Below are 18,949 nucleotides of genomic sequence, written 5' to 3'. Positions count from 1 at the left end.
GTAACACAACACAAGTGTATTATTTCACATTTTCCATGGGTCAGGAATCTGAGTGTGTGACTCAACTGCATCCTCTGCTCTGGGTCTCACAAGTCTGAAATCAAGGTGTCAACCGGTCTGCAATTCTCACATGAAACTCGGAGGTCTTTTTCCAGTCTCATTCTGATTGATGGCAGAACTCAGCTTCTTGCAGTTAGAGGACTGACGTCCCTGTTTCTCTGCTGGTTGTCAACGAGAGTTGCTTTCAGCTCTTGGAGGCCACCTTCAGATCCAAGCCATATGGCCCTCTCAACACATAGCAGCTTACTTCTCTAAAGCTAGAGGAAACTCTCCAGCCTGCTATAAGGGAGGCTTATGTAACAAGAAATAATCCCAAGAGGATCACTCTTGTGGTATAATTTGCTTAGTTATATTCACACACACCAATTCCACTTAAAGGTAGGGTATTAAACAAAGCACATGTACACAGGAGACAAAACAGATGTACAGAGATTTTACTCTGCCATAAGTCTGCTGAGTGACCTTTGTCAAGTTACATCTCAGTATATGAATAAGCTTAGCACCTATCTCAAAAGTTTGGTAGAAAGAAAAGTTAACACAGGCTGGGTACAGTGGCTTATGCCTGTATTGCCAGCACTTTGGGAGGTCGAAATGGGAGGATAGCTTGAGGCCAGGAGTTCAAGACAAGCCTGGATCGCAGAGTGAGGTCTCATCTCTACAAAAAAAATAATAAAATTGGTCATGTGTGGTGGCAACACCTGCAGTCTCAGCTACCTGGGGGTCTGAGGTGGGAGGATTGCTTGAGCCCAAAGGGAGTCAAGACTGCAGTCAGCCACCGTTGCACCACTGCACTCCAGCCTGGGCAGCAAAGTGAGACTCTGTCTCAAAAAAAAAAAAAAAAAAGGCCGGGCGCGGTGGCTCACGCTTGTAATCCCAGCACTTTGGGAGGCTGAGGCGAGCGGATCACGAGGTCAGGAGATCGAGACCACGGTGAAACCCCGTCTCTACTAAAAATACAAAAAAATTAGCCGGGCGTGGTGGTGGCGCCTGTAGTCCCAGCTACTTGGAGGCTGAGGCAGGAGAATGGCGTGAACCCGGGAGGTGGAGTTTGCAGTGAGCCAAGATTGTGCCACTGCACTCCAACCTGGGTGACAGAGTGAGACTCTGCCTCAAAAAAAAAAAGGGGGGGAGGAGGGTAGCATAAAAAAATTCTCAGAGCAACGTCTATGGTCTGGACTCAGTGAATGGCAGCTATTTTTAGACTTCGCCCAGTAACTCAAAAGGCCCCATGCCCTCTGCCACATTACATTACGCTCATGATTAACAATGCAAAACTTTTGCATAGCTGCCAAGTATGGTGACTCATTCCCTCTTTAAAGACTATAGTTAGTGTTACCTTGCATAAACATAGGTTAAGTATTTGAGTATCAGTTGTTTAAATGAGCTGATATGTGACAAAATGTAACCAGGCTTTTAGAATGAATGAATCTAATAAGCTTAATCAAGAACTTACAGTAATAGATTTCTTACTTATGAATAGAAAATCACTTAAATGAACTCTGATTGTTAAAAATGACATAGACAAATATTAGTATCAGTAGGCATAATTTTCTCCTATATTAACTCCAACATATATGATTTTAACAATTTTGAAATCTCCCCAAATGTTTTCTGTGATTTCTCACCATTATCTGGGGGAAAACAGAACAAAGCTATGATTTGCTAGGGTCAAGCAACGATTCCGTTCTGACAGCCCTATAGCTAACACTGTTCATGCTTTTTGATCTGCATTTCTTTGAATACTGTGCCTGTGTCTGGGAAAATTTCACCTTATAAATTCTTCTCTAAGATGAAAGCAAAAACCCAATTTCCTTTGCATCTAGAACACAGGCCTATAACCCAAGTAAGAAGAAGAATGCCAGGTAAGACTGAGTATTGACTTCACTTTTTATCAATGAAGGAGGGAGAAACTTGGATTTGAAATTTCGCGTTTTGTGACTGACAAAACCTGGTACAAAGTTTTGCTAATGTCGTAAAACTACAGTGACTCGTACACCTGTAATTGTTTGGGGATCACATTAGTGAAGTAGTCGGACAGCATATAACTCTGCTAGGATTTCTGATAAAAAAAATATGTTTCAATTGAAATTTGTAAGTTAACTTTTAAAACAAATTATTTTAGACGTGCTGTTTTGATTATCTTGTTAATATTTAAATTTTACTGTTGCACCCAAAAATCAGTTATGCCTTTCAAAGATTGTTTTAAGAGTTGGCTCCATCTTTGTGGTGGGCAGAACTAGGCCATATCCCCCAAGAATGTCCGCATTCTAATCTCTGTACACCTGTGAATATGTTAGGTTACATGGCACAGGGAAAGTTAAGATTGCTAGCCAATTGGCCTCAAAATAGGTAGATTATTTAGAGTCATCCCAGCAAGCCCAGTGACATCAGAATGGTCTTTAAAATGGGAAAGAGAAGCTGAAGAGCGAGAGTCAGAGGGAGATGTGACTATGGAAGAAAGAAACAGAGAGAGCAGTGTTGCTGGCTTTGAGGATGCTGTGGGACCAAAGGAATGCGGGTGGCCCCTGCCGGATAGAAAAAGAAAGGAAATGGACCCTGTAGAACCTCCAGAAAGGAATTCAGTCCTGCTGATACCTCGATTTCAGCCCACTGAGACCCTTGTTGAATTTCTAAGATACATAATTTAAGATAATGGATTTCTGGGGTTTTAGCCACCAAGCCATTAGAGGTAATTTGTTACAGCAGCTGCATAGAACTAACACAATTAAAAAGTGTGACTTTACTTTCTCCAGGAGGGAAATTTCTGGTGCTTCCAGCTGTATATCCAAAAAGTATTTGGTAAACAGGTTCATCTAGATAAAATATGTTTTTTTCACAAATTTCAACAGAACATGTCTCTACTATCAAACAACTCTGTTAATAACTCCTGGTCAAATATAGAAAATACAGGCAAGCAATATTTTATATCTGTGTCCACCTTTAGTTACAGAGTAAACAATGACTACAGGTTCCTTTAAAAGTAAAAAATACATCTTACCAAAAAAAGAAAAAAACAATCTGAATAATGAGACTATACTTAAACACAGAGAGCTCAAACAACTCAGCTGAAATGCGATGTGTTTCCTAATTATTAACTTGGATGCTGACCATGAGATGCAGGATGCAGGTGTTCAAAGGAAGCATGCACTTTACCTGAATTTATTCAGTAAAACAATTCCAGCTTCTAAAATTGGTTTTAGGAATGATAACGACATTTTTTTTAAACTTTGACATTAAATTAACTTGTTGCTGAGAATTTGCACATGTGAATTCACCTTGACATTGATTTTTCGCAATCTTTATAAAGAAGAATAACATAAATAAACATGGCATTTTCCAGGTGGCTGCAAATCATACCAGGGAAAATAAAATCCTCAAATCGAGTGGAGTTTTGCAATAATCTTGTCCTTGGGGTGAAACTATAGCAAGAACATGCTTCTAGGATTTCTAATGTTGAAACACTGACCGCTGTCCAAGGTGAAAGAACATTAAATCAAATTCCAAGGTGGGAACAGGGATGATCATGAGATGGCGAAGTTTGAGATTTCTTATTCTCTGTTATTTCTCTGCCCATAACAAATCATTTTTCCAAGTTAAGAGTCACAGACAAGATCTATTAATTATCTTTCACACAGCAGTAAGAAGGAGATGTCTATTCCTGACTTGAAAAAATTCAAAAGAGTTGTAACATTGGTGTGACACCTTAAGCAAAAACCTTGGACTAGTTATTTACAGTTGTAAAGGGACCCAAATTAGCCACAGCAGTCAGATTATATTTACACTTCCCATTGTTAGGGATGAAAATCCTCGGTGACAGTCACCAGCAGAAATCGCTGCCAGCCTTCGAAACGACCACCTTCTGTGGAAGCCAATGTTTTCCCAGAAGACAACAGATCCGGGGCCAAAATGCCCTGTGCTGATTAAAATAACTAACCCTAGCATAATTTTATAAACCTCAGAGAGATGCAACAGCAGATGGGTTTTATTATTTACTAAAAGGTAAGATATTTCTCAAGATTATGGTTACAGATATAGTTAATCGTTCCTTCACCACATGGGATTATTAATACAATACCCATATTAGGTTTTATTCTATTTCTGATGTACACAAAAATCAGGTCTCTGTGTGAAAATGCTTTTTAATTTATGTATGAATGAACATTCAGCATAGATGTGATTGCTAATAATTTTCCCACAGGTAGTTTTTGGATTATAAGAGCATGGAAATGATTTATAGTTATAGTCAGTGATGATAATCAAATACTCAAATCACATTTTCTTTTTTTAAAAAAAAACATTTTCTAGCCGATTCTGCTGGAAATCACACCAAAATACCTTGATGTGATAATGTCTTAAAAATATATAAAAGAATTTCTCTGGTACCAAAACAGAGATATAGACCAATGGAACAGAACAGAGCCCTCAGAAATAACACCACACATCTACAACCATCTGATCTTTGACAAACCTGACAAAAACAAGAAATGGGGAAAGGATTCCCTATTTAATAAATGGTGCTGGGAAAACTGGCTAGCCATATGGAGAAAGCTGAAACTGGATCCCTTCCTTACACCTTATACAAAAACTAATTCAAGATGGATTAAAGACTTACATGTTAGACCTAAAACCATACAAACCCTAGAAGAAAACCTAGGTAATACCATTCAGGACACAGGCATGGGCAAGGATTTCATGTCTAAAACACCAAAAGCAATGGCAACAAAAGCCAAAATTGACAAATGGGATCTAATTAAACTCAAGAGCTTCTGCACAGCAAAAGAAACCACCATCAGAGTGAACAGGCAACCTACAGAAAGGGAGAAAATTTTCACAACCTACTCATCTGACAAAGGGCTAATATCCAGAATCTACAATGAACTCAAACAAATTTACAAGAAAAAAACAAACAACCCCATCAGAAAGTGGGTGAAGGACATGAAAAGACACTTCTCAAAAGAAGACATTTATGCAGCCAAAAAACACATGAAAAAATGCTCATCATCACTGGCCATCAGAGAAATGCAAATCAAAACCACAGTGAGATACCATCTCACACCAGTTAGAATGGCCATCATTAAAAAGTCAGGAAACAACAGGTGCTGGAGAGGATGTGGATAAATGGATAAATAGGAACACTTTTACACTGTTGGTGGGACTGTAAACTAGTTCAACCATTGTGGAAGTCAGTGTGGCGATTTCTCAGGGATCTAGAACTAGAAATACCATTTGACCCAGCCATCCCATTACTGGGCATATACCCAAAGGATTATAAATCGTTGCTACTATAAAGACACATGCACACATATGTTTACTGAGGCACTATTCACAATAGCAAAGACTTGGAACCAACCCAAATGTCCATCAGTGATAGACTGGATTAAGAAAATGTGGCACATATACACCATGGAATACTATGCAGCCATAAAAAAGGATGAGTTCATGTCCTTTGTAGGGACATGGATGAAGCTGGAAACCATCATTCTCAGTAAACTGTCACAAGGACAAAAACCAAACACCACATGTTCTCACTCATAGGTGGGAATTGAACAATGAGAACACATGGACACAGGAAGGGGAACATCACACTCCGGGGACTGTTGTGGGGTGGGGAGAGGGACAGCATTAGGAGATATACCTAATGTTAAATGACGAGTTAATGGGTGCAGCAAACCAACACGGCACATGGATACATATGTAACAAACCTGCACGTTGTGCACATGGACCCTAAAACCTAAAGTATAATAATAATTAAAAGAAAAAGGCAAAGAAACCATCTTGCAACCAAATAGCAAAAAAAAAAAAAAAGAGTTTCTGCTGTTTCGACATGTGATAGTTCATGTGTAACGTTCATCAACAAGTGGAAATTGTCACTCTACCTATTTAATCAATTAGGTCGCAATGAGTTTTATAATTACCCACTAGGTGCTTCAGGCAAAAGGCAGTATTACATTCATAATATGAACTTATTAGAACTTCTAAATACATTCAGTAGTAATAACTATAGTATCTGTTTTCCTTTTAAAAATATTCTCTACAGAAAACCAAACACCGCGTGTTCTCACTCCTAAGTGGGAGTTGAACAATTAGAACACGTGGACACAGGGAGGGGACATCACACACTGGGGCCTGTCAGGGGTGGGAGTTATGGGAGGGAGAGCATTAGGAGAAATGCCTAATGGAGGTGATGGGTTGATGGGTGCAGCTATCCACCATGGCACGTGTAGACCTACGTAACAAACCTTCACATTCTGCACATGTGTCCCAGAAGTGAATGTATAGTTTAAAAAAGGGGGAAAAAAAAGCTCTTTATAATGATTACAATTCTGAAAGTTACAACACTGTCCTCCTAAAATAACATTATTGGATTTCTTTTATCTACCTCACTCAGGTTCCATTTTTAATCATAACCCTTCACAAACACATGGTAAAAGCAGTGATTTACTGTACTGGATTTTTAACTACCTATCTACATTTATGCTTTGCTGTTAAATCTGTCATTCCTGACAAACACAGCTAAACAAAAACATTTGTTTATGGTATGAGATTAGGAACAAAAATCAAGAAAAATGATTTAGAACAGGGAATGATCTTATTTTTCAGACCAAAAAACTAATTGAATTGTTACTTCAACAAGGAAAGATAAAACAAAGGACATTTGGTGAATATTTGCAAAAAGGGAAAAAAAAGCTGGTCTCATTGGTCAGCAGCAGTGATCTACAGCTCTGTATAATACGGTTCCAGCTCTATAAATCTGTTCTACTCCACAATACTTTCCCGAGAAAGTGATATATCTCTAAAAAAGTTCCATCTACGTGTCACCCTGAAAGCTTACTATGCTGAGGATAATTCCAAATGCAGAAGTGTGCAGCACAACCCCTTTTTGTGACCCAAAACTGACTTATTTATCAACCATGAACATGTTTATAAAGGAAATATGGAAATATTCTAGCTTTTTAAGAGAATGCTTGTCTCCTTTAAAGTATTTCGAACCTTCCAAAGCTTCTAAATATTAACATCTCTAAGCATAAGAGCTTTGTTCCTCCTGAGGTACTGAGGATCATTCATACTGAATTACTGAAGTAACAAATGTGTCGTATAAACCCAAGGATGGAGAGTCTAAATGACTTTAAGAAACTCCTTCAATGTCATAGGCACTGCAGGCTGTGAGTGGCACACATTTGAATAAGCCTGCATACGCCTAGTATCAGATTGAAGCACGTATAAATAAAAGGCCCTAGAAGGTGAGAGATGATGGTAACTTAAAATATTACACACAAAGGAACGGAATCCAGATGCTCATGATAAAATATTTTAAGATCTCATTTTGTTTCTAACTGGTCTTTAGAAAATTTGGGGAACTCCAAAATTAAGTAGACAGAATATTTAGGTAAATAACATATTTTAAATACATACACATGCATACACAACATAATTATTTTTTTTAAAAAAGACCATAATTTTTAGCTGTTTTGTTTTGTTTTAATGAAGGATTGAAACTGCATACTATTAACATATGCCCCAAAATTGCAATTTGCTACATCTGACATTACACTTTCCTCTATTATAGGGTAGACTTTAGCAAATCAATTTGCAGATTATAAAGTGCTACCAATCACCACTTCTGAATTCATAATCTACTGATGTATGTTTAAGATGTGTACCTCCTTAAATTGCCATAAACATCTGCAACCCTCCCATCATAAATGTTCCTCAGAATGTTACAAGACTCAAATTTAAGTCTATGCTAAGTATTCTGAAGGCAATTGCTTCAGTGTAGTGATACATGTAAGATCCTTTTTCTTTTCTTTTTTTTTGGTAACCTCCTCTATAAACAGGCAACAAAACCTCAGTATTTTAAAAGTGAATGGGTTATTTTTTTTCGATTTTATTTTGGAGACCCTTTTAGAACATGTAGTTAAAATTAAATACAACCAACATGATCGTGCCTTTTAAAAAGTCACCATTTTTTAAAGAAAATATCATGTAATTTAAAGGTTTTAAAAGCAGGGTTAGTATTAGAACTATATTATATGGGCCAATGGCTTCTGTTTAAGAATATTTTGTTTCAGTCTGAATACAGTCATCCCTTGGTACCTGTGGGGCGCTTGTTCCAGAACGGACCCTCCTCAGAATCTGCAGATACTCAAGTCCTTTACATAAAATGGTGTAATATGTGTATATAATCTATGCACATCCTCCCGTATACTTTAAATTATCTACAGAGTTGTTATAATACTTAATACAATATGAATGCTATGTAGTTGTTATACTGTATTGTTTTTAATTTGTGTTATTTGTATCTTTTTTTGTTTTTCATTTTTTCAAATATTTTCAATTAGCACTTGGTTGAATCCATGGATGCAAAACCAGAGGATGTATTTTTAATCTCCAAAGTGTTGAATGAGTCGTGAGTCACAAAAACTAGTAAAATTAGTCAATCAAGTTTGTTTTTAAAAGCTGGTGGTCCAGCCGGGTGTGGTGGTGGTGCCTGTAGTCCCAGCTACTTGGGAGGCTGAAGCAGGAAAATCGCTTGAACCCAGGAGGTGGAGGTTGCAGCTAGCCGAGATGGCACCACTGCACTCCAGCCTGGCAACAGAGTGAGACTCCATCTCAAAAAATGAAATTAAAAAAATAAATAAATAAAATAAAAGCTGGTAGTCAACAGTTGATTAGATTTAAAAAATGTATATATACACCATGGAATACCATACAGTCATAAAAATAATAAAATCATGCCCTTTGCAGCAATGTGGATGGAGCTAGAGGCTATTATTCTAAGTGAACAAACCCAGAAGCAGGAAATCAAATCATTTCATATTCTCACATGTAGGAGCTAAATAATGGGGACACATGGACATAAAGATGGAGATAACAGACACTGAAAACTCCAAAAGCGGGGAGGGCGATGGGAATGAGGGTTCATAAACTGCCTATTGTGTATAATGTTCACCATTTGGGTGACAGGTGTACTAGAAGCACATTCCCTACCATCACGCATGGAATAGCCATGTAACAAATAATCTATGTATCTAAAATTAGACATAAGATAAATACAATAAAAAGATGGTGGTGACAATTAGTAAGGTCTGCCTGATATGGTTTGGCTTTGTGTCCCCACCCAAATCTCATCTTGAATTGTAGCTCCCAGAATCCCCACAGGTTGTGGGAGGGACCCCGTGCGAGATACTGAATCATGGAGGTGGTTATTTTCCATGCCGTTCTCGTGATGTTGAATAAGTCTCATGAGAGCTGATGGTTTTATAAAGCACATGCCCTCTTCCCTGCTGCCATGTAAGATGTGACTTTGCTCCTCATTCACCTTCAGCCATGATTGTGAGGCCTCTCCAGCAATGTAGAACTGTGAGTCCATTAAACCTCTTTCCTTCATAAATGACCCAGTCTCGGGTGTGTCTTTATTAGCAGCATGAGAACAGACTAGTACACTGCACTTTCAAACTGATAATCAATCAACTCAAGGATATGTCCAGAGATTCCTCACCTCCCCAAACTCCAGCTTAAGGGTTTCAGGGCTGACACGGGATGTGTCAGTTTATGCAAGCTAATGCATAAGCAAGCATACCAAGAGGACAGCTAGAAAATCTCTGCTCTTCTCTCCAACTTTCCCTGATAAACTATGCCAAAAATGCGTTTCAAACTTCCATGTTTAAAATTATTTTTGAAATAATTATTATGCACCTCCACTGATAGGCTCATAGGACTTAATGTGAATAATATAATACATAATCCAAATCCTGTTGGAATTCCCAGTGTCTGTTATCTCTGTTTATGTCCATGTGTCCTTACTCTTCAGCTCCTACTTATAAGTGACAACATGCAATAGGCATGTAAACAAGAAGGCATTAAACTTGGAGGGAATAAAACTAGAAGTATTTTTGGCCGGATAGAAAAATGAAAGTCATGATAACAGTGAACAACAGGGGTATAGTTAACTTTAGTTGACGTTTCTGAATTTCTGTCTAAACTCACTCTATGACTACTACTTTTAGAAGTTTATTCCTCAAGAGAAGTGACTTGACATGTCAGTAAGTAGATTTTCCAATTATTGGAGGTAGGGCTAGGCAGGAGAGGTTTTTCAATCTGAACTAAAGAACTAAATTCAGATAAAATATTTTATACAAATTACACAATACTGTATACAATTTATACAAACATAAACTAAGACATTTCACCTCACCAAATCAGGATTCATTCATGATAGGGGTTGCCTTATGATTGTAATTACTTATAACATTTAAATATTCGAGTAAAAATATAACTCTCAATTACAAAAAGGCAGGACTTAAAACATATTTCCATAAAGACATAAAACTTAAATTTCCCTATATGTTTGTTAATGTCTTTGGTCAATTTAGTTTCAAATAGATAAATTACATTGTTAGACAATGGTAATAGATATATAAAGTACGGATTATTGACTTAAATTTAGTATGTTTGCACGATATTTTTGGGAAATAGGCAAATGTTTATTAAACTATAAAAAGCTCTGAAAAACTATTTTATGAGTACTACTGTATCTGCTAGCCCACTTAATCTACATCAACAAGAGTTCATACAAGAAGATATATCATCAGGAAGCCAGGATTTCAATTTGCCTCTTATCACAGTAATATGAAGTCAATCTCCAAAATAAAAAAGGTGGGTGGAAGAAGTTAATGAACGCATTTATCTTAATGTATGGAAAATCTAATGCCAAAACAGCACATGATATTGTATTCACTATTTTCCTAGTGCATCCTACATTATGGAAGAGTTATTTTATAGCATCTGATAACATTTCTTTTGACTTCTATTTGTATGAAATAATAGTTTAAATATAAAGAAATGTTTTCATGTAGAATGTATTCAAATGCTAAAATATACATACATGTTATTCTCATCACAGTTGTAACAAATCTTTGCTTATTAATGAACTACCTTTAAATAATAGAACATTGTTTAGGTTTTGAAATGAAAGGAAAAGAACATCTACAATGCAGTTTTAACCTTTTTACAACTAGAAAATAGTCTCAGACTTTAAGTGTTTTATTTAAATTTAACTCTAGAAATAACAGTGCACTTCTCAAAGCTCTGTAAGTCTCAGTAACTTTGTATTAGTTGTAAAATTTAAAGAACTAAGTCAGCAGACTTGGCCCTCAGATATTTTATTTTAAAAACAAAAACTAAATGAATCATGTACTTTAACGTAAAAAGTAAAACTGACCCTGAATAAGTTCAGTGGATTATATCAATGTCAGCATCTTTGTTACGATACTGTCCTATAGTTTGGCCTACATTACCACTGCGGGAAGCTAGGCAAGTGGCAATAAAATATCTCTGTATTATTTCTTATAACTGCCTATGAACATATAATTATCTCAGAATTAAAGCTTAATTCATAAAACTAGCTTCTTTCAAATATAAATAACCAAAGGTTATATTTCCAGAGGAAAAATCCAGACTTGAACACTTTCAATGTTTAGAATTTCCCCAGTCAATTTAACATGTGATATGACCATTAGCTATTTTGAAGGTGACAACTTTGTGTTCCCTTGTCCGAAACACAGAATGAGTTTTACAAAATATCACTTACAAAGAGATTGGTCAGTTTATCACATCAGATCTGAAGATATGAATGTTAGATTATGCAGGGAAAATTTCAATTTGGAACCACAAACAATAATTCCTGAGAAATCTGCTGTAAAAAGACATCAACATAGTGAAGGATTACAAAGATTTCTGGTTCTTATATTTTGCTTTATAAAGCAGAAAGAGTATTTGCCAAAGTCCTTACAGAAACACTGAGAAATTTTACTTTAATCAGAAAATAAGGAGATACCCTAAGTTTTAAAAATACTTCACGCAAAATGTGTATCATGCAGTTTAACAAAAAGAATCTCAAGGACAGCATCTGAAATAATTGGGGTAGGAAATTCCATAAGCAAACATTACTAATTTAGATTAACCAAGCATTTCTTTGCTAGAAATTAAACCCATTATTTTATTTCACCAATTAACTTTATTATGGAACACAAACCATCTATGCGTGCATGTGTCAGTCCCAGCATACACATTTGATGCTAGATGATAAATGTTGCAATTTGCAGGGTAAAGTTAGTATTTGCATTACTCCGTTGTCTCTTAATTTTAAACAGAATTGGCACCTCTTCCTGGAAGACATCCTGTCCTTTCCTGTGCCATTTCAAGGGTTGTTAACTTTTTCTGACTGCTGTAGTTCTTAACACATCCTATGACACTGTTGTTTACATATGGGTTTTTAAAATAGATTGAGAACTTTTTAATTTATGAAGTGTGTGTAAAAGAATGTATGATCATTCATATTCCCATTTCATGAAAAAATAAATCATATTTTGGACGTAAAAATTGTTAAAGGAAAGCTTTTCTATAAATATTTTCTTTTAATAGTACTTTTAATCATTGAAATTTAGATCATTCAATTATGGAGATTTCTTCATTGAAGAGAAAATATCTCTTCAAAACTCTAAATAAGCTGAGCTTTATCAACTAAATTTATAGGAATACAGGCTTCAGAGGCATTAATTTATCTTACAATATTTTCCCTTCTAAAATTTGTCATGTTTTGTCACAGGTTTAAAGTGCAAGGCAACTATTGACATGAAAGATAATGTGGTATATGTAGTATAAGTGAACCTGATCTTTTCTCAAATATTTATTATTTTTATTTTCTTTGCTGTCAAGAAGAGTGGTAACAAATACGTATTATTTGTAAAGCCCCACAAAATTTGCATGAAAATAATTGTTGCATGAACTAGACATGCTTTCTGTGATATTAATCTGCAATATTCTGCAAGCCCCCAAAAAAATTCACATTCATTACAAGAAGCTTATTTCAGCATTTTACCTGTCAGAAACAGTGATTAATGTAGTTCAAATTATTTCATCAGCTAAATTCCCTTGAGATGTGTAAGATAAGGTGGTTCTTCAGAGGAACTTTGGACGGGAACTTATGACTGTAGTGACATGAATACATATGAAAGTACTTCATTTTTAAAATATAGAAAACAGACATGAAGAAAATGTACTTTAGAGTTTCATATCACTGAAATCATTTTTTTCAAATGAGGCACTAAGTAAGTGCATACGTCAATTTTTTTCCCAGCCTAGGCAATATGACAATATATATAAGAACAAGTAAATATAACAAACAGTACAAGATTCATCTGGAGAAAAATAATTATACACGTGATAAAATACGAAAGAACAGAAGAAAACTCAATTGTTGATGTGGGATAAACTCATCACAGGATATCAATATATCACCAAGGTTTGCACATTTAAAACATGGGCAGGCCACAAGGAGGAGCTCTTGTGCAGGGATAGTGGCCTTTAATCTTCTATCTTCACTGTTTAATGAAAACGATAGGAATGTTAGTAATTTCAAAAAGCATCACAGCAGTATTCATTAGAGAAGAATTGTGTGAACTGCCTTTCACCTGCTGAGCCCTGTTGGAAGGAATCAGCTGTAGGAGGGAAGAAGGCATTTATAAAGGCAAAAGATCTGGAAACAGCTCTGGCCATCAGGTACTGAGAGAGAAGAGGGAGAGCACAGCAAGCACACAGCCGTTGCGAACTCGATGGAGAAATAAACACTGTAAGAGGCAGTGGCCACAAGAACCAGCCTGTGGGTGGTATTGACAACTTAACTGTACCTCCTAGCTGGGTGTATTAGTCAGGGTTCTCTAGGGCGACAGGACTAATAGGATAGATGTATGCATGAAAGGGAGTTTATTAGGAGAATTGACTCACATGATCTTAAGGTGAAGCCCCCAATACGCCATCTGCAAGCTGAGGACCCAGGAAGCCAGTCTGAGTCCCAAACTGCAAAAGCAGGGAAGCCAGCAGTGTCCCCTTCAGTGTGTGGCCGAAGACGCGAGAGCCCCTGGCAAATCACTGGTGTAATCCAAGAGTCTGAAAGCTGAAGAACTCAGAGTCCGATGTTCGAGGGCAGAAAGCACCCAGCACGGGAGAAAGATGGAGACCTGAGGACTTAGCCAGTCTGGTCCTTCTGCGTTCTCCTGCCTGCTTTTATCTTAGCCACAATGGCAGCTGCTTAGACAGCGCCCACTCAGATTGACGGTGGGTCTGTGTCTCTTAGTCCACTGACTCAAATGCTAATGTCCTTTGGCAATACCCTCAAAGACACACCCAGGAACAGTTATTTGCATCTTTCAACCCAATCAAGTTGACACTCGTTATTAACCATCACACTGGGGAATAGCAAGCATCAGCTACCAACTATTCTGTACTCATTTAATCAAAGCTTTGCTATGCTTGGGTTGTATTACAACACGAAGAAGAAGACGCCTATCTTTTTGTCATTTTTAATACACTGGGGCAGGAGGCAGAAATACAGAGGACTCTACCAATTGACCTGATTTCCAGAGAGGGACTATGCACTACCAGGAGTGAAAAATTTGCAACATGCCACCCAGGGTACGAGGACACACACATATCTTCCTCGTTTGATGAAAAAGTGGCACAAATTAGAGGACACTGGACAATAACTTTTATGAATTAAATTCAGAGAAGAATATGTGTAAATAATAAAGTAAGAGGAGGTGCTTCTCTAAAGAGCGTGATATAAATAACTTTACTTAGAAAATATTTAAGGTCTAAATATTTTCTCATTGTTTGTCCTTGTTGGAATATTGAATACATAGACACTAAAGGAACGCTTGTGGCCAGGCTCTGTGGCTCTCGCCTGTAATCCCAGCACTTTGGGAGACTGAGGGAGATGGATCACTTGAGTCCAGGAGTTTGAGATCAGCCTGGGCAATATGGAAAACTCTGTCTCTACACACACAAAATATATATATATACACGTAAATTAGCCAGGGGTGGTGGCATGCGCCTGTGGTCTCAGCTACTCCAGAGGCTGAGGTGACAGGACTGCTTGAGCCCAAGAGGTCGTGGCTGAAGCAGTGAGCTGTGGTCACATCATTGCACTCCAGCCTGGGCAGCACAGCAAAACCCTGTCTCAAAAAAACAAAAGCAAAAACAAAAAATGCTTGTGATAAACGTGAGACACTGAGATTAAATGTAAAAGGGTGTTCCTTACACCCACCGCCTAGCTACCCAGCTCAAAATAAGAAGTTGCTGAGGCTGGGCACGGTGGCTCACGCTTGTAATCCCAGCACTTTGGGAGGCCGAGGCGGGCGGATCACGAGGTCAGGAGATCGAGACCACGGTGAAACCCCGTCTCTACTAAAAATACAAAAAATTAGCCGGGCGTGGTGGCGGCGCCTGTAGTCCCAGCTACTCGGAGAGGCTGAGGCAGGAGAATGGCGGGAACCCGGGAGGCAGAGCTTGCAGTGAGCCGAGATCGCGCCACTGCACTCCAGCCTGGGTGACAGAGCGGGACTCCGTCTCAAAAAAAAATTAAAAAAAAAGAAGTTGCCGAAACCCTTAGGGTCCCTGAGGGTCCCTCAACCTGACAACTCTCTCCCCCAAAGAGATTACCATTATCCTGTATCTTGTGTGGTTTTTAATTCCTCTTTATTTTTATTAATAGTTGCACCATCATATGTGCCTCTAATATGTTGTTTAGTGTTGCATGCTTTGAACTTTATTCAGGTATACTCAAGAAGTATGTATCTTTCTGTGGTGTGCTATTTTCATTCAACATTGTGTTCCTGAGATTAATCTTGTTAACATTTACAGTTCCGGTCCCTCATTCACACTGCTGTGTAGTATTCCATTTGTAAACATGCTATGATTTGTTAACTTGCTCTCCTGCTAATCTTCAGTGCCCCGTTACCGTAGACAGAGCTGCCATGGATGCTCTTGTGTGTCCTTATGCACATGTGTCTGAGCTTCCTTGCTAGCTTTTTAGGGGTTGTGAGCATCTTAAAACATATTGTATAATTTCATATTGTTTTTTCAACCAGTGTGACAATCCATAATCTCATCTGCAGTGCATAAGGGCTGCAATATTCCCATGTTCAAATTGTCATTCATATGATCAAAAACATTGACTAATTATTTACTGCTTACTATATTAAGTAAAAATATTTGCAGTTTACGTACAAACTCATTTTTCTGGCTTATCACTGTCTGTTTGCTACTCTAAAACATAAACCTGAGTGCCAATCATGATGTGTGCCTCCCTGTCATTGCAGGAAAAATTCACAATTTTCAAGTTATACAAATACAAGTTTAATTTTTAATTTTATCTAAAATGGTATGATTTCAATCAGAATTGCCCTATCACTAGCAGAAGATAGAGCTTTGCCAAACCCCACCGTGCAAAGGAAGTGTGCATATAGGTTAAGAGATGTGAATGCAACTATTTTCTTTTTTTTTTAGCATAAAATACCTGCCCACCTAAGGGAATGCAAACAATTTACTCCACTTATCATTCTCAAAATGTTGACAATGCATTCCATAAAATGTTTTACGATGACTAAATGAGATAATATATGAAAAGCCGCTAATACAACGCTCAGTATCAAGCAGACATTCAATAAAGCTATTGTTATTCAGCAACAACGCATTGATAAATCACCAACTTTGAGGGCTACTCTAATAACGAACAGGTATAATATAACCATATTCATTAAAAATATAATTTCTCCAAAGTTGTAACTTCAATAATATTTAATATTCCAGGTAAGATAACCTTACTATATTTTAAAAGCCCAGGTGTTCTTTATCGTAATAAAAATGTAGTAATCTGCAGATGAGATTATTAGATCAGAGACTAACACACTTCTTCGTAGAAATTAACTGGGGTCAAAGAATGTACATGCTTTCCAGACATACACCATGCACACAGGCATATTGTCTCTGGTCTCAAGACTGAATTCAAGGCTAGCCTTTTGAACATCTACATCTTATTAAATTATGTTTACACTAAGTTAAAAGCATTTTAATATAATTATCGCTGAGGCTTGTCGTCACTTACAAATCCCAGAAGGATTGTGTTGCATGACAAAGCAGACCAGAGATCCAGATCCTAAGTGGTAAACAAGACTCCTTCTCACCTCCACACAGTGCTGTCAATCTGCACTGAGGGCAATCTCTGTATCACTAACATCTATTAATGTCACACACATGTTGAGGGCAGGCTAGGTCTTTTCATAGAACCAGACGGACAGAGAGAAATGGAGAATGAATATTAGCTTTAATGAATGGATGCAGAGGATCAAATATTATCCTTAAAAGAATATTTTTGGTTCTTTTCATCTCTTTCTCCCTATTTAGCTATATTTTTCATGAGGAATATTAATGCATTATTAGTCCACAAGTTCAACCTCTGTGCACTGAGAAATAGGATTAGCATGGCTTATAAAATTTATCTGGGGGGAGGTTTCAGCTATCGAGGAATTATAGGGTGTATTAATTCTTACTTATTTAGGTTACAGACGGTTAAGCCAGGAATTATGTACTTATAATTAGGTACAGAATCGATAGCGATCCCATGGTTGCTACTTATCTATCACTTCTGTTCCCAATGCATTTAAGTTGCTTGCAAATGCATACAATATAGCAATATAAAATACTTAAACTCTTTAGAAAGAACCTTTAGAAAATACAAAAAATAGGGAAGCAAGATGGTGTCAGAAACGTGGTCAGTGAACAAATGGACACTTTGACGAATCATGCACTGAGTCAGGGCAGAGCACAAATTTGACTTTGAGTTTTCTAATTAACATGCAGAAAGGAGAAAATATAACCAGTAACAAGACCGTGCATGATATATTCTAGTTATTTGGGAGAACACCAATATGAAATAAGAGAAAATATTTCCTACGGCCCCTCAAGAAGAGAAGGTTTTATGATGGCTAAAGCAGTTCAGTAAGAAGCGACTGTGTTGGGCCCAGTATGATGTGGTCCAGTTAGGCTTCTTTTTCTTTTTTCTTTTTTTTTTTTTTGAGACAGAGTCTCACTCTGTCGCCCAGGCTGGAGTGCAGTGGTGCAATCTCGGCTCACTGCAAGCTCCGCCTCCCGGGTTCACACCATTCTCCCACCTCAGCCTCCCAAGTAGCTGGGACTACAGGCGCCACCACCACGCCTGGCTAATTTTTTGTGTTTTTAGTAGAGACGGGGTTTCACCGTGTTAGCCAGGATGGTCTCGATCTCCTCATCTCATGATCCGCCTGCCTCAGCCTCCCAAAGTGCTGGGATTACAGGGGTGAGCCACCGCACCCGGCCAGTTAGGCATTTTTGATGGTCTCACTTCATCTTGAAACAGATTTTAGATAACAATGCAGAATAGATGGCTTCGTTTCCTCCAGGCCATCTTTCATAAATATTATTTATCTTATCCACGTGTCTGAAAAGTATCCAGCTGCAGTGAATTCGTGATTATAGTCCCTGACAAGTACCGGGAAAGCTGTAATTCTATGTTTTCATTTGCAAACAAAGCATTACACTCCAAAAGTCAACAAAATTGCATGTAGCACAAACATCCTCATGTGAAAAGCAGGAGCTGGATAAAGATGGGCCTTAACAGACCGCTCAATTTCTGACTTGAAAGGTACACAAGCAGCGCTGGCAGTCAAAGTGAAGAGTTCCTCAGAAAACAATTTTGGGACTACTTTAATGCAAAGAAAAGCAGGAAATAAAGTTCAACAGCTGCATTCCATAAAGCATACTGGCAGTCATTTGTCAAAAAAAATAAATAAAAATAAAATTAAAAATAAAACTCTTCTAGTGAAAAATGGCTCAAGCCTTAGGAAGGAAGAAGGAAGAGAGAGGAAGGGAGAGGAGGAAAGAAACCAGCTCCAGCTACAGTGCTTGGTTTTGAGCAACAAAGATTCCTGAAATACTTTCCAAAATAAACCTGTGGCAAAATGCTGAACTTGGAAACAGAAATAGACAACTTGATGCACAAAATAATCAGTTCTA

The sequence above is a fragment of the Symphalangus syndactylus genome, chromosome 20 (genome assembly GCF_028878055.3).
Source record: "Symphalangus syndactylus isolate Jambi chromosome 20, NHGRI_mSymSyn1-v2.1_pri, whole genome shotgun sequence".
NCBI classification, from domain to species: domain Eukaryota; kingdom Metazoa; phylum Chordata; class Mammalia; order Primates; family Hylobatidae; genus Symphalangus; species Symphalangus syndactylus.
The sequence above is the reverse complement of the archived record's forward strand: the minus strand, read 5'-3'. Positions refer to the sequence as shown.